General features: G+C 40.1%; 1 protein-coding gene across 2 annotated transcripts in view; it reads right to left on the bottom strand.

Moving 5' to 3' along the window:
- FHIP1A (FHF complex subunit HOOK interacting protein 1A) overlaps positions 1–17824 on the bottom strand; it is a 252724-nt gene that overhangs the window by 95852 nt on the left and 139048 nt on the right. The window contains exon 3 of one of the 2 annotated variants that reach the window (XM_060654005.3): positions 3679–3791. The exons of the other annotated variant lie outside the window; for it this stretch is intronic. The gene's annotated coding sequence lies outside the window, so the exon portion shown is untranslated. The remainder of the gene's footprint in view (positions 1–3678; positions 3792–17824) is intronic. 2 annotated transcript variants of the gene reach the window in all.

Genomic DNA, 17824 nt, shown 5'->3' with positions numbered 1-17824 from the left:
CCCCGTTCTTGCCCTCTACTCTCTGTAGCCTGACCTATAGGTGCTGGGACTGTTTAGAGGAACACTCTGGCCACATATTCAGCCTGTTCTCCCTGTAAATACCCACACGCTCTTCAACTCGAATTTCATGCCTGAGAGACAGCTCTATAAACCATTCAGAGTGACTTTTTTCTTTCTTCAAATGAACCACCAACACTGAAAAATACCCAAAGGACTCTTTCCGACAGCGGTTGCATGTGGTTTTGTGGTGTGCTTGTTGAGTTTTTTGGCATGGGGTGGGGGGGAGGAGCTACCAAAATACATGTATAGCGTCTGATAAGCCAGCACAGATTCTATACTGCAGACAGAACTGACTTTATTATTTCCAAAATTACTGAACAGTCAAGTTTATATATCTCATTAATATTATATGTAAAAACATTTTTCATCAGTAAGGAAAGAAAAACGCTATTAAATCATTGTTGAGGATAGAGATAACTGACATAAGAATTATATGTATTCTTATTTGCTCTTTTTTGAAGTACATTATATCGTTTATTTGGTTATGAAAAAAAGCACATGCATATGCTTCCATATCACAGAATTATAAAATATACCATCAGATCATAAAGGCTTAGATTCTAGTTACTAGATTATACCTCTTGCCACTGCAAATATTCCTTCAGCCTCATTCCCAAATAGACAGACATCCTTATCTAATTTCAGGCTCCTCTGAAAAGTTTAATACTGAGGAAAGCTATAAATGTGTGAAAATCACTTTCCCCTGAACAACAAATGACTCTATTTTCATATACCCCTCTTTCACTATAAGACTGAAATTACAAAGTAAACATTTTGTCATTTAATGATATATGATCTCATACCATCCTTCTTTTATCTATTTAAATATAATATCTTCTAATAATGTATTATAAAAAATTCCTTAAGGAAAAGAAATGATGGTCACCTTAAGGGGAAACAAGGCCAAGGGAACATTTTTATTAAGGAAAAAATGATCATATTTGCAGGCCTAATGGGAAGGAACCAATGAACATAGAGAATTTAAATATATATGTATATTTATATACATATTTATATATGTGTGTGTGTGTGTGTGTGTGTATATATATATATATATATATATCCTTAATATATATATATATATATATATATATATATATATATATATATATTAAGGATTTTGATATAGCAACAAGAGCAGAGGAAAGGCAAGGTCAAGAACACAGGTAGGAGAGGCCTAGACTTAAAGAGAAGCCACACTGAGTTTTTCCACAGTGAGTCACCAAATTAGAAGCAATCTCTTGAACTTGATGAAAAGGCATGACAGGCTTCCTTCCCATTTCTCCTTCCCTCCTCATATTTCTCTGGTTGGCTTGTGGAAATGCTTAGAGAGATTAGGTGGATTTAAAGTGGTAACAAAGGATAGGGCTAAGAGTTTTTAGTTCAGTCTTCCACGTGTGGAGGTCAGAAAATGTCAAGTCACCACTTGGAGACTTGAGCTCTGAACTGGGAGATGGCTCCAGGACTCTAACCAGCTGTGAGACCTTGAGTAAAAAAACAGGGCTCTTGGTTTGGAACCTGATTTAGATGAGTTACTAGGATTACATGGTTATTTCTTAGGTCTCTCCCAGCTCAAAAGTCATTATTTTCTGTACTTTATTCCACTGTTTTACTAATGGGGGAGGGGTAAGAAGATAGCTTAGAAGCAGAATAATGGCCATAATATAAAAATCTTTGTAAGATTTCTAGTTATAAATGGATTCTATCTGTACTCTTTTTAACAATTAAAAGCATATTTCAGGGAGCCTGAGTGGCTCAATCGGTTGAGTGTGCAACTCTTGATTTCAGCTCAGGTCATGATCTCAGGATCATGGGATGGAGCCCCGCTTTGGGCTCTATGCTGATAGAGCCTGCTTAAGATTCCCTCTGTCTTCCTCTCCCTCTACCCCTCTCCCCAACTCATGCTTGCACGTACACACTCTCTCTCTCAAAAAAGAAAAAAAGAAAAAGGAAGAAAAAAAAAAAGAAAAGGAGGTATATTAAACAAACAAACAAACAACAATTAAAGCCTAGTTCACTTAAAGAACCCAAAGCAGGGGTGCCTGGGTGGCTCAGTCGGTTAAGCGGCCGACTTCGGCTCAGGTCATGATCTCGCGGTCCGTGAGTTCAGGACCCGCATCGGGCTCTGTGCTGACAGCTCAGAGCCTGGAGCCTGTTTCAGATTCTGTGTCTCCCTCTCTCTGACCCTCCCCTGTTCATGCTCTGTCTCTCCCTGTCTCAAAAATAAATAAAACGTTTAAAAAAAAAAAAAAAGAACCCAAAGCACAGGAATCATCCATCTCTAATATAATTCAGTTTGTTTGGGTTTTTTCCTAAGCAATTGCCAATAGAAAAACTCATTGTTTTAGAATGCACTTTGGAATGCCCTGAATTGGCTGCTACTAAATACATAAAAAGTCTATTACTATAAATGTGCTTATCATGTAAAATTCCATCTAGGGGTGAAGATTCTTCAAATACTGGGAACACCTGAAGAGAGAGAAAACCTGTGCCCTCAATTATGAGTAATAGCAGTTGGGGGGGGAATTCATTTTGGGTTAAACTACCTCAGACAACCTCTACTTAGAGCCTAATAAAATCCTATTAAACCTAAATCCTCCCTGTGCTGTATCCTCTGGCCCAGTTTCCTTTTCTCTCTGGCTGTCATATCACATAGCAATGCTGGACTGTAGAAAATAAAGCAAGCATCCAATAGGCCCTGAGTCTCCTGGACCTTGTCCTTAGCCTCCCTCAACCTGCCATAGTTTTTTGACTCTGGCTCATTCACTGATTACTGTCCATTATTCAGTAAAGCAGAATCTTGTTTTGTCCTACCAAGTTGTAAACCGCCCATTAAAAGAGTGTGCACAAGGAAAATTCTCTCAGTACGTAGATTCCAAATAGTTTCAGGCTTTGATAAATGCATACTTCAAAATAGTAACTAGATTGCAGAAAACTGTCAATAACTTCTTGAAAGAATTTCATGGTTTACATTTTAATTTCACTAGAACGGGCTACCACCGAGGTCATACCCAAGTGCCATGTGACTGACTGATAAGTAGAATGGAGAAGAAAAATTAAAATATTCATATTCATACCTGAAATTTGTTTGGGAACTTAATTTTTAAGGCTATTTAAGAAACTAACCCACTACTGGCAAGGATTTAGAACGTAAAAATTACAGTTTTTTAAAATTATATGAAGTGTCAAGACATCAGCTCGCTGGTGACTGAACAGAAAAGTTTCTTGCACACATGGACTGATTTGTTGAAACTTGAAAACTAAACCATTCTTGGGGAGTCTCCCCAACAAACCAATTCACCACTACAATTTTGGTAGTATGCACTGCCTTTTCACACCACTATTTTGTTGAAAGCTATCAAAGGATAACTCAGGTAAGATTTATGCCACAAAACTGAGGTAAATGCAGAAACAAGATGAACCAACAACTTCTATGGGGTAATATTCTAAAACAGAGATTTGGGGTAAACGCTCTGAATCTAAGGACCCTCTCATACTAATGAAGTTCTTCTCAAGAAATGTTCTTGGAAAAAAAAGTTTTTGACCAACACGTTTTTGGGGCACTTTCTAGGGAAAAGCAGGTACTTTGGGAAGTTGTGCTGTTGAGTCTACACCTACCTTTATAGCTGTATCATTCAAAATTAGTTCCCTCCCAGCAGCTTTTCAAGTGCTTTCAGTGAAAATTTTCAGATACGCAATCCATAGTAGAACCAAGGTGATGTCATAATTACCTTTGAAATAACAACATGAAAAGCCCTCTTTTCAAAAAATGTCCTTCATCCATGCACGGCATAAGACATACTAAATCCAATGAGTGAAGTACCAATAAAATCCCATGCATATCCAGGAATCTCATAAATTGTGGGCATCCTTCTCTTAAGAGAGGCAGCTACAGTTTTCAGCCAATTCTAAAAAAGCGTCAATGAATTGCTCCCGTTTGAAAAAAGTTTAAAAGCCACTTTAAAGATGCATTCATGGTAAAGCCATGAAGAGTCCCAAAACAGAGGCTAACAGGCAGTTCCAGTACTAAAGGTATTACTGGAGAGACTTGTAGAATTTTTGTGACTTTAATTGTAACTAAAAGTTCTGCTGCAGCAGCGTGGGGCTCGTTCCAGCCCATGAGTAACCACGCTCTTGAATAATAATCAGTTCAGGCCTTGGTGTCCTACCAATTTCATGGCTGGCTAAGCGCTTCCACTCTTACCCAAAACACTGCAAGGTGAGGCATCAGAGGTACAAAGTGATTAGCATTTATTACAGAGTTAGCAAAGGCTTAGAAGTCAACAATTTGCTCGTCTCCGAGAACATGATCCTACGCTGATTAGGACAAAGCACTCTTCTTCACCAGTCTATGAAACGGGCCACAGAGTTGGGTGCCTTTTGTGTACTCTAAACATGACAGAAATGGAGTAAACCACTGGTGCTTGAGCTAATCGAGACTGCTGTCTTACCTTCAAGCAGGTGCAATACTAGTAGCTTATGCGGTAACCTAACACTATCAAGTTCTAATTTTACATTCATTTTTTATGAACATAAAAATTATGGGGGCGCCTGGGTGGCTCAGTCGGTTAAAGTGTCTGACTTCGGTTCAGGTCATGATCTCACAGTTCCTGAGTTAGAGCCCCGCGTCAGGCTCTGTGCTGACAGCTCAGAGCCTGGAGCCTGCTTCAGATTCTGCGTCTCCCTCTCTCTCTGCACCTCTCCGGCTCACGCTCTGTCTCTCCCTCTCTCTCTCTCTCTCAAAAATGAATAAACATTACAAAAAAATTATGTAAAGCTTCCTTACATGTAAATATAATAATCCCTCTAACAAATGGTATGAAGATTTAATAGACTACATTTTCTCATCTATGAGTAGGTAAAGAATTCTAGAAGTACATAATAAAAGCCTACTGGTTTAAAGTAGCTTACCACTCACACATTTATTATTGCCATGATCAGTTTATTATTAAGATAAGATGTCATGATGATAAAAGTAAAAAAGTAAGATCTTCTAGAAGCACTGAAAAATTTCAGGGGTCAGAAGTTTTTAACTTGAAATCTTTCCCTCTTGAGCAACTACTTAAATGGGCCTCAGGAACATACAATCATGGTACAGATTTACACACATATCCAGAGGCGATTTATGAGAACTAAAAATGAGCTCACCTCCCACACCTCAGGTGAGAACATCAACTGGTCTTCTACCTACAGGGAATGATTTGGCAATAGTCTTCAAAATTAAATTTGATCAGCAAAACTATTTCTGTGCATTTATCCTATGAAGACCCTTTCATCTTGCAAAATGGCAGACTGAATAGTAAGAGTTGTCATACACAGAGCATGTCTCTATGCCAGGACTATTTGAAATATATTACAACATTAAATCTTCTCAACAGTCCCATGGGCTATACTCCCCTTTTTTCACAGGTAAGGAAATTACAGAGAGGTAAAGGAAGTGGCCTAATCAAAGTCATGCAGATATCCTAGGATCTGAGCCAGACACGTCCTCTTAACCACTAGCACCTCTCTAACTACAGTGATAGCCTTTGTAGCACTGTTTAGATAGTAAACAACTGGAAAGATCCTCAATATCCCCCAGCAGTGGTCTGGTTACATAAGGTGGACACTTCTTTTTTTTTTTAATTGTTTTTTAACGTTTATTTATTATTGAGAGACAGAGAGAGACAGAGCACGAGCATGGGAGGGGAGGAGAGAGGGGAGACACAGAATCCGAAGCAGGCTCCAGGCTCTGAGCTGTCAGCACAGCTGACAGGTGCCCCAGTTGGGCACTTCTATATAATGGAAACTAAGTCACAATTTTTTTTTTTAAAGTAGGTAGCTCTGAATGTACCAATATCAGAAAGGTTGCCAGGGTATGTACAGAACATCAAATACACGACGCCATCATTTGTGTAAGAAAAAAAGCAATGTGTTACTCTATATGCCTGAAAATGCACAGACCATCTGTGAAGATACCCAAAAAGGTTAGCAAAGTGGCTACCTCTGCAGAAGGACATCAGGTGGCTGGGGACAGAGGAGGCAGGGAGACCTTTTTTCACTGTGTACCTTTCTTCACTTTTTGCATTTGGTACCATGGTCATGTACTACTTAGAGAAAACATTTTTTAATTTAAAATAAAAGCAGAGGCACCTGGGTGGCTCAGTCGGTGTTCCACTCTTGATTTTGGCTCAGGTCACGATTTCATGGGTCATGAGTTTAAGCCCCACATCAAGCTTTGCACTGACAGCATGGAGCCTGCTTGGAATATTCTCTCTCCCTCTCTCCCTCTCTCTCCTTCTCTCCCTTTACCCCTTCCCCCTCATGCTCTTTCCCTCAAAAAAATAAACTTTAAAAAAAGTTTATAAAATAAAAGCAAATGAACATCCAAAACAGCAGTACCCAAGTCCAGCTTAGTATAGCAATTCCGATAGACCTGATGTCTCTTCATCTCAACAGGAAAGGAAAAGTACCTGTGCAGAAAACGCCTGATGGTGTGAACAGGGATAAAAGAGAATCTTAATAGAATATGCCATTTGTTTTCAGTTTTGTTTTGTTTTGGTTTTGGTTTGGTTTGGTTTTTTTAGAGAGAGGGGAGCAAGCATGCCCAAGTTGGGGAGAGGGGCAGAGAGAGAGAGAGAGAGAGAGAGAGAGAGAGAGAGACTCCTCAGCAGGCTACATGCTCAGCACGGAGCCCAATGCAGGGCTCAATCCCACGACCCTGGGATCATGACCCAGGCTGAAATCAAGAGTTCGACATCCAACCAACTGAGCCACCCAGGCGCCCCTACAGTATGCTGTTTGAATCAATTATAAGGACCACAAGATGTTTGAGAAAATATTCAAGAGAAGACACACAAAGGGAAAACAGCTACATCTAGAGTTCTGGCTTATTAGCTTCCAACAGACTAAATATGGATGGAAAAAAAATGTTAAGAAGGTGTAAAGAATTCAGGGCACCTGGGTGGCTCAGACGGTTAAGGGTCTGACTTTGGCTCAGGTCACGATCTCACGGTTCATGAGTTCAAGCCCCGTGTCTGGCTCTGTGCTGACAGCTCACAGTCTGGATCCTGTTTCGGATTCTGTGTCTACCTCTCTCTACGCCCCTCCCCTGCTCATGCTCTGTCTCTGTCTCAAAAATAAACATTAAAAAAAAAGTACAAAGAATTCAGAAGAGTGGCAGTCTTACTGTTAAGGACCACTTTTCTAATACTTATTTTTAAATTATTGTGTAATAATACTTAGTTAAAATTTATGTAGTTTACCTTTCCCTATGGGGTTCATAGCTCTGGGAATTTAGAGAATTAATGTCTTGCCAAAATTTTTGTCAGTCTAGATCACTGGTTCTCCAAATGTCGTTGGAGGGATCCTGTGTTCTCCACGGTTCTCAATAATTTTTTAAGGACCTCTTTTTAAGACAAAACAAAATCCATCAAAGTAAAAGTAAAAAATCAAAAAAAATACATCAGTCACAGCTCACTATGAAGATTTCTCTTATTTTAAAAATCGTCCAGCATTACAGTTTACTGTAGTTATAGTTGAGCGATTTCACCACCATGCACTAAAACTTTTTATTTTTTTTAACGTTTATTTATTTTTGAGACAGAGAGAGACAGAGCGTGAATAGGGGAGGGGCAGAGAGAGAGGCAGACACAGAATCTGAAACAGTCTCCAGGCTCTGAGCTGTCAGCACAGAGCCCGACACAGGGCTCGAACTCACGGACCGCGAGATCATGACCTGAGCCGAAGCTGGATGCTTAACTGACTGAGCCACCCAGGCTTCCTGCACTAAAACTTTTTAAATGTTGTCTTTTTTAATAGGATTTTTTTTCTACCTGTACAAACCCCATTCTTCCAAACTAACATTTGCCATTGAAAACCGAATATTATGCACCTACAAATACATTTCTTAAACTTTGTCATTTAAAAATATTACACTCATTAACAGCAGATCTCACTATACTGAAGCCTCCATTTTGCCACAAGCATCATCCTGTGGAAGTCGAAAATAGAACTTGGTAAGAGATCGGTTACCTCCAAACAAAGCAGTGCTTTCCCTCAATGAGAGGTACATGCTCTCTCACTCTCCCTGCGCACAGAGATGCACACACGGTGCACGCACGCACACACACACACAAGTCTAGTTCTGCACACAGATGGAAACACTAATCATTACTTGCTGCCTTTTCAGAGACGCTACAGTACAAAAGCCATATGTAATTTGCAATTAACAAAGGGTAATAGAGGCTCTAATTTCTGCTTGGGGGGTCCAGAATTTAGGCTGACTGTGATGCCTTTCCAAGAAATAAAAGCAAAGCTGAAGCGACTCGTATTAAGCAGTTCCACTGTTGCAGCAAGGGTGGCTTATTGACTGGATGGCTGCCAGCCCCCTAGCAGACCTGCTGAGAGGCTGTCCTCATGGGGAGGAAGGCATTAATTTATCTATAAGCCTCCAGAAGCAACTGGGTAGATCACAGCTCTCCCATATTCTGCTTCAATTCATCTACACTTGCCTCTACAGTGACTGGCACAGACTTGAATGGTTTCAGGCTATCCATACTTGTTTAATTAAAACTCTTCTCCACTAAATTAACATGTGTGTATCAATGTCTTCTGTACAGAGGGGAAAGAAAGAGAAAGTGAAAGCAAGAAAAGAAAAATCAAAGACGGTATTTTAAATTAAATTTTGCTTGAGATAAATGTTGCAATTGGCACTATTTCTCCCTGGAGTTAGTGTTTCAGGTGGAAAACGATGAGCAAAAAGAGTAGACAAGAGTTCCTACTTCCCCCTCAAAGCATCCTGCACTTGAGAGCTAATTAACTTCTAAAATCAAAGGAGCTGTGAAGTAGGTATGGAAGCAAAAGAGTTCCTTTTTGTGGAAGGATAATTTTATATAATATTAACATACATATGCATAATAATTCGCTTACATTCTAAACCCTGCAGAATTACCAAAGATTGATGATCTGACTCAATACCACTGGAATGGAATTGCAGCTTCTCTGTAGATTCTAATGTCCATGCCTAAGGCAATACATGCAAACACTCAAAATTACTACCGACACCCCTTAGCAAAGCCCTTGCTGGAAATCAACATACTTTGTCTCATTAAGCTGGCAAAATGGCTAGAGTATCCCAAGAAAGCAGTAGGCATTTGGGGTCGGTTGTACCAAACATAACATGTATGGTCAAATGCAGGAATGGCTTTCAGCACAATGACACATTTCACACCAGGAGAGGCAGGTAGAAGTTAGGACCAAGCAAGAAGATAGCAGGAACACATCTACAATTCCCCAAGAACAAACTCAAAATATCTGAAACTTTGAAATTATTGTTCTCTTTCTCAGATTTTTTGGGGGCGGGGGAGTGGTAGGTCAAGGACATATAAGGTGGGTGAAGTTACTACACAACATAGGAGCTTGCTTCAGAATAACTCACAAGGAGGAGCCTCACAAACATTAACTACATACCAAATCTGTGCTAATTCCAAGTAAGTTACATTTCCTGCTTTCATAGAAAAGGAATGTAGGTAAACCATCCAAGAGACAACTGGAGTAAAATTAAAGACAGATTTTTTCCGTTCAGTAAACATGGCTCTGTTTCTAAAATATTTTAAATTTATGCCCACGAAAATAGCATATAAACATTGCCAGTTACAAATCCGGTAATAAACACCATACTCTGGAGAAGGATTTCCCCAACGTGAGAAAAAAGAGGACAACGGAATGGGAATCAAACAAATTTAATCTGGATTTCAGGTGGGCCTGATTGTGCTAATATTAGTATTGATCTAATGAACTGATAGTGAACTTAGTAGCAAAAACTTTGGGCTCTAGCATACAAACTGTTCATTTTTAGGTTCTTTCTATGCGAAATCTAAGAGAATTTCGAGCTTTAAACCTGACCATATCTAGTTCTAAGGGTTTCCAAACACATGCTCATTATAATTAATGTATGTTTAAAATATAAGTACTTATAAGTATGGTTTATTGAGAGAATAAAACGATTTTCTCCAAAAAGTTGCCACAATCTTTGTCATGTGCTGAGAATTTAAGCACTGAGTGCAAAAAAGGTAAGGACTGCTATAATGATAGAATTAAGTATTTTATATGATTATATCACAATAACATCTTCTTTAGTCTAACATAATCAGTATTCTATATTTGTTGCCTGCACAAAACTATAATTACTCGTTGATTTGATCGAAATTACTAGGTGACTTGGGCAATTCAGTCTGCCAGCCAGCCTTCAGGGTAATTAGCCAAATCAACAGTATATCAAAATGACTAATATGTTTCTGAATCATAGTTTAGACTATTTGCAACATCATGGCAATGCTTAGATTCAGTTACAAAACCTCAGTTCATCTTGTTTAACTCCGTGGACTATTTTCCTCATAATTTAATTTACTCTGTACACAAGTTGAGTTTTTCCTCCCCTTCAAGGGAAAAAGGAAAGTGACAATAAAAGCCAAAGTACAAAACTCAATGAAATCAGATACTCTTGTTTCAAAAAATAAGGGGAGGAAGAGGAGGAGAGCTGTTTATTGTGTGAAAGGGGTGTAGCCAAGGAGAAGGAAACAGAACAACAACAACAAAAAATGGATTCTTACCAATCAAACCACCTCTCGGTGCTTCAAATTCCATTAAAGGCCACAATTCTGTTGATTTGATGCCAAATGCCTCTAAAATGTTCTTACCCAAGAAAAGTGTGTTTTTGAAAGAACAAGGAAAGCAATACATTTAAAGGCTGGAGAAAATTTTCTTCCATTTACTTGGGTCAGTGAAACATCCATCATACAGAGACACAAACACCTTACAGAATAAAAGATCAGAAGAGCTACACTGGTAGAAGATCTAAGAGCCAGTGCCTCTGGGGGAATCAAACAAGTAACTGTCTGAACAGATCCTCCTGTGATTTCTCCCCTAAATCTAGCTTATGTGATGGGGGGGGGGGGGGCGGGGGGGGAGAAGGGAGGAGGATCACAAAGCAGAACATGCTAGCCAAAAAATGTGATTAAAAAATAATTAATTCTCCTCGCGCTCTCTCTCTCTCTCTCTCTCTCTCTCTCTCTCTCTCTCTCTGGAGAATCTTTTGAAAGTCATTAAACAGAATAACAATATAATGAAAATTTTTAAAAATAAAAAAAAATGCTCATATTATCTACACACTGCAACCAAGCATACAAAATAAGCATGTGCTCAGTGTAACAGCACACGCAGTGTAAATAATGGTAGATGTATTCGGTAAATGGTAGCAAAAGTGTCAAAAGGACCTGGATGTGTTTAACAGATGCTCTCAGATCTAATTCCACCTGCTTGGGCTAAAAAAGAAGCACCCTCCCCACCCCTGTCACATGTAAAGTTCAAAGAACAAGCTGCCATTGCAAGTTGAGGGGGGTAGAATTCAAAGCAGAAACATAACATGTCCACTATAATCCTGCAAAAATTTCTACCATCCCCAAACCTCTGGCTGCCAGGATCAAAAACATTATGCTGAACACCTACTAAGTGCCTGCCTTAAATTTACCCTATTAATCTCTTTCTTCTCTAAACCTCTTAATTACATCTCCCTATGGCAATGTACTTTCTACTTTGTGTTCTAGTTATTTCGGAACCAGACTCTGGTCTCCTTGGGGGTAGGGATCACAATTTATGTTATTCATGGGTGATTTACAAAGCACTCATCCAACTGCCCAAGATGCACAGTGTGGAGCACGGAAATAAGATTTAGTCCGAGGCCTCGGGGAATAAGGAACTCACACCGGGGAGAGGTTTACCTGGGCAAGTAACAGTAATAACCAGAAGTAAGGGCTGCCATTTATGAGAGTCAGTGTACCCTGTGCTAGGTACCACATTAAACCGTCTGTGTAATTTTCACAACCATTCAATGAGGTAGGGGCTATCATACCCATTTTATAGTTGAAGGAACTGAAGCTAAAGGAAAGATGAATGGTCGCAAGGCTAACAACAAGCAGAGGCAAAGAGACCGGACAAGCTGGGAGACTGGTGAGAGAGAAGGGGAGTCCATTGCAGCAGTGGTCAAGCAAGGGAGTAGGAATGGCTGCACCAAAGAGGGGTTCTTTCACTGATACCATGTTTGTACGGGAATGTATCTGAGAGTAACACAGGGCAGCAATTCACCTGACCAAATGAGAAGTGTGTTGATAAAAATACGACATGATTCTTTACATTCTAGGTCTTAATGAATACTGGATATGCTGTTGCATTTCCCTGCTTATACCAGGAGTAACTATGCAAATGAAATCCAACTGGTTTGTAATTCTAATGCATGTTAGAAAGATTAGCAAAACGGGGCGCCTGCGTGGCTCAGGCAGTTAAGTGTCCAACTTCAGCCCAGGTCATGAATTCGTGGTTTGTGAGTTCGAGCCCTGCATCAGACTCTGTGCTGACAGCTCAGAGCCTGGAGCCGGCTTCGGATTCTGTGTCTCCCTCTCTCTCTGTTCCTCCTGTTTGTTCTCTCTCTCTCTTTCTCTCTCTCAATAATAAACATTAAAAAAAAATTTTTTTTAAGAAAGATGAATTAATTACCCAAAATGCTGACTCAAAACACTTTTGTGTTTATTTCTTCATATGGCAAATACTGATCAATATGAGGAACGGCTCATAAGTTTAGTTGTGTATCTACTGCAATTTTTTGTATATAATTCAAATTAGCAAATTAAGATGTAACTACATGTGTTTTGTAAAATTGTTAATGAAATATAAAACCATGCAATATTTTAAATAAAAATTCAGGTCATTAATCCTTATATTAAATCCCCCCTGTGGATCAGATTCTGCAATCTGGCTCCTGGTTACATAAAATTTCTATAGGCCATGCTCATCTTCTCCATGCAGCATGGTTCCAGGCTTTTCTTCAGATAATTATAATACAAGCACATTCCTGTGTGAGCAATTTAAAAATCCGTGACTTAGCCAGATTTGGAATTTAATACTAGAATAAATCGCGCAATAAATTAGGTAAATTCTATACCAAAAAAAGTGGCTCTATTTTTATGGGGCTATACCTCAAACTCTCTTCACACACACACACACACACACACACACACACACACACACACACACACAGGGTAAGACTGGATTTGTTAACAGATTGCATCTTCTACAACTATCCACTTACCTTAAACCCATATCCACCACACAAAGATTATCTAATAACCTCCTCTCCACCTTCTGCTACCCTTCTACTGAATTTCAAGAGCTGACGGCACTGTACTGGCTGCTGCGACATCCACACAGCCCCTCCAGGGCCAAGAGATTTATTCTCCCAGCTGCTACGAGTGTTCCTGGCTGTCAGCTTTCTCTAGAAATTGCCCTCTGCTGAAGACAGCCATTTTACCCAATATTACTCCTTCTCCTTGAAGGCAGCCACACCCATGCCTGGACTAAGGAACGCTGGGACCACCTCACCCCAATTCAGGACAGCCCAGGCCTTTGTGGAGACTTCGTGGCAGTCCATCATCTCTCTCTGCCTAGTCCTGCTTCCTTCTCTCCCCACAGGTGTTGATTCAAAGAACACAGCCTAACCTAACCATCTCAGAGTCTGCATCCCAGACCGCCTACAACAAGCACTATCAGTCACCACAAGAAGCCACATACATATCCACAGCTATTAAAGATTACTTTGAAAGAAAGAAAATCCTATTTCTTTGAACAACAAAAATTTTTGAAATGTTAGAAGTCTTCAAACAGAGAAAGAACATAACTTTGCAGGCAAACCAACAAAAAACAACACTAAGGCTGCTTCAATAAACTCAATCCATATTTCCCAATATTCAGTCCTAACCAGTCTTAAGAATTAACACAAAAGTAGCTTTTACTCTATGTGCTTACGTTACCATTTAAAAAATATTTGTCTCTCATGTTAGACTGGTAGGTGATTTGAGTTCATTTAAAATAAATAAATATCAGGGCAACTGGGTAGCTCAGTCGGTTAAGCACCTGACTCTTGGTTTGGGCCAGGTCATGATCTCAGCATTCGAGAGTTCAAGCCCCATATCAGGTTCTCTGCTGTCGGCACAGAGCCCGCTTCAGATCCTCTGTCCCCCTCTCTCTCTGCTGCTGTCCCCCCGCATGTTCACTCCATCTCAAAAGTAAACATTTATAAATGAATAAATACATACATACAAACAACCTGGAGAACAAGACAAATAAATTAACCCACCTACTAACTTTTTCTTTCAAAAATAAACCCTTTTCAAAGATTTTTTGACTTGTCTGGTTACAGACAAGACAATAAGGTAGGTGAGAGGAGGAAGGGGTTTCTCCCCTCCAACACATGCTCATCTCCTTTTCAAAAAAACACTATTCTTTTGCTTTATGAAAAGAAGGACATGCATCACTACGTTTTGCTTAAGGTAACTGTTCTCCTAGGAAACTAGCTGATCTATGAAATATCACTCTGATAGTTCCAAAGCAGCTGTCACTATGGTACAGCACAAAGAACACTGGACCAGGGGTCAAAATTACTGGGTCCTGATCGTGACCACAGATGTGACATCACGAAGTCATGACAACATCCTTTGACATCTAGTGCTGATGTCCCACTAGATTGGCAATTAAGGACACTGGCTGGTAAGTCAGGGAGACCCAGGTTCAAGGCCAACTCCTTGACCTTAGTCATGTGACCTTAGGCAGGTCACTAAAGGTCACTAAGCCTAATACCTCATGTGTAAAACAGTGAGGACCATATGATGTCAACATCATAGGGCTGCTAGGGACAGTAAATGTGACACTACAAGTATGTGCTCCACAGTGTCTCTCTCGTTGCAAGCACCAATACAAATGAGCTGGTATGATTAGCTCTTTTTCAGCATGTGCCTGGCAGAATCCAAGAGCTTCGGGAAGAATCAGTGCTTAGACATCCAAAAAATAATGACCATGAAGGCTCTCCCAGGTGTCAATTCATTGCTTTTCTCAGACTTATAACCTAGATATCCAAAGAAGATTTTGTTGGGGGAAAAAAAGCATTTAAGAAAGTTCAAAGAACATGGACCAGCTGATCTCGGAGCTCTCTGTGAGTGCGTGGCCTGCTCCACAGAGACCCTCTTTGTAATGTAGTTTCAGCACCACCTCTGCAGATACTTCCACCACTTGTCACACAAGGTAGAATGCAGCTGATGGCCTGTATTGCTTTACAACAACCCTGCAGGGGACAAGATAAGGCCAATTAATGGCACGACTGCACAGAAGCACATCACAATTATTTTCTCCTGGTTTCTGAGTAGCAATGATGCGTTCCAATCAAAACTAGAGGAACCATCTAGAGGAAGAATCACCGTGTAGCTTTCCAACAAAGGGAACAAGTGTCAAGGCAGGAGTCGCTGGAGCTGCTGAATCCGATGAGGTGGGGATCAAAAAGAACGTCTTCGCAGTGGTAGCCTGAGACGCTGCGTTTCCCTCTGGCCATGAACCTGGCCACCAGAGAAACAAAGTTTAGGCTCTAAAATAACAGCAAACAGTTTCTGTTATTGAGATGAAGACTCTGTCCCTAAGCCTGAATATGTTCGTGGTCCTCCTTCTTTTATGCACATCCCCACAGTTCCAGATCTTTTCATAGTAGGCATGTTCTTCAGTCCTGGATGACTAGGACATCTTCTCACTGCTCAGGTCTTGGCTTGCATGTCTCTACCATTGGGAAGTCTTCCCAGAAAGACTGGACATTTTGGCCCACAAGATGATAAACCCCATGAAAGCAAGATCTGTATTTTGTTCACTGCTGTATCAAACCCAATGCCTTTGTTGACCAGGAAAGAATTCACCAAAAAAATTTTTTTTAAGTGAGCATTTATTTGGGTGATTAGAATTGCAATTCGTGGGACACACTGAATCGTGTTCCAAGGAAGACAAAGAGGGACAGAGTTATAAAGGCGAAAAGTTAGGAGTGTAGTTTTCATCGAGGCACAGTATACAAAACAGGAATTGAAATTAGGTTAACTGGGGTTGGCCGGAATGATATGCAAACAAGGGACTGAAGCATCTTAGACTGAACTGGCTCCTTTCAAAGTGAAGGATGTGGATGATCCAGTTGCCATGGTGAGGAGGAAGTTAAATCCCCACTAAGGGCTTGTGGGCTGGCTTAAAAATTCAAAAAGATCATAGTTCTTCCAATGAGTACCCATGTAAGCTCCTCCTCCCATATGACCTCCCAACCCTCTTTTAGAAGAGACTCTTAGCTAGGCTTGCTTCCCCCCTGCTCATCCCCCACCATTAAAATCTCCTTTTACACCTTACACAATACACATAAGAGGCCCTTCACTAATATTTGTTGAGTGAATTAATGAATGACTAAGTAAAAGAAAGGGAAACAGGGTTGTCAGGCCAAAAACTTAAGCCCAGTTTTACCTATCATTTCCATGATGTTTAAACAACCATAATATATTCCTGAGAGAGGAATGGACATAATTATCTTTAAAAATTGCCTTTTCTAAACTTCTCCTCCAAAAGCATATTAAATAGGGTTTAGGCATTCACCTTTCCCCAAAGGCCAGAGGCTTTTCAAAGCAGGTTTTTCTTTTTTTTTTTTTAATTATTTTTACAGGAACTTTTAATCCATCAAGACTGTTCTTGTAATCAATAACATCCTATGCTCTCTGTTTAAGGGTAGGGTGATAAAGGTAGGTTATTCTGAGACTAAGAAAAGTGAGGAAGTATCTTCTTGCCTTGGTAATTTTAGTCAATCTTATTGGCAGTAAAGGAGAGATATGAATTTAATGTAACCTTTCTATGCCTTAATCATCACAATATCTAAAAAACATTTGAACTGCAAAAACTCAATGCATTTACGTCTCATCCCACAATACTGATATACAGAAATACTAATCTGTGCTACCTAGACCTTCCTGGAAAACCAAGAGCTCTTAAGATAAAGGCAAAAAGAGTGAGAACAGTGAGGACTTACATACTTCTGAGCCTGAAGAGCAAAGCTGCATTAAAATTATGGTTCTAAGGGGGCACCTGGGTGGCTCAGTCAGCTGAGTGTCCAACTCCTGGTTTTGGCTCAGGTCACCATCTCACAGTTTGTGGGTTCAAGCCCTGCATCGGGCTCAGTGCTAACAGTACAGAGCCTACTTGGGATCCTCTCTCTCTTCCTCTCTGTACCCCACCCCAACTCTTATCTCAAAAATAAATAAATAAACTTTTTACAAAAATAAAAATAAAATAAAATGATGGTTCTAAGAACCAGTTTCCAGGGCAAGGTTTAGTCAGACTGAGTCAGCTTCCGTGGACTAGCTCCATACCATAGCTTTCCTCAAACCACAGCAGAAGAGAAAACCACCGAAGCCCACACTCCTAAGGAAACCTGTTTCCAAGCACAAAGCACTAAAGAACTTCACAGAGTCGGAGGCCTCTCTCTGCCCGTCAGGGACAGGTCATTGCTCAAGTCCTCATCTTCACACTTCTTCCATTTTATCAGAGTTAAACATTGGCACCTGGGAAGCTCTAAGTGGGGAAAGGAAGGATTGAATAGTGCCAAAGCTGGACTGTCCGATTAGGTTAACCTGAACCCTTTTACCTTAGCCCCAAAGAGTTGCAAACATTGATTATTTTGTTCTAAGCAGTACCTCCAAATTTGGTCAGCTATGTCTGGGAAGCCAGACAGACAGATGTAGATGAATAATTAAGGTAAATGAGACACAGTGTGACAAAACGAAAAATCAATGAGTTTCAAAACCAGATCAAGACTCATTCTGCTCTGAACCAGTTCTATGAACCTGTTGCTTAACCCCTCTGCGTCTCACTTTCTTCATCTTCACAACAT

Source organism: Panthera onca, chromosome B1 (genome assembly GCF_046562875.1).
Source record: "Panthera onca isolate mPanOnc1 chromosome B1, mPanOnc1 haplotype 2, whole genome shotgun sequence".
In the NCBI taxonomy this organism is placed as follows: domain Eukaryota; kingdom Metazoa; phylum Chordata; class Mammalia; order Carnivora; family Felidae; genus Panthera; species Panthera onca.
This window is presented reverse-complemented; position numbering and strand designations above follow the sequence as displayed.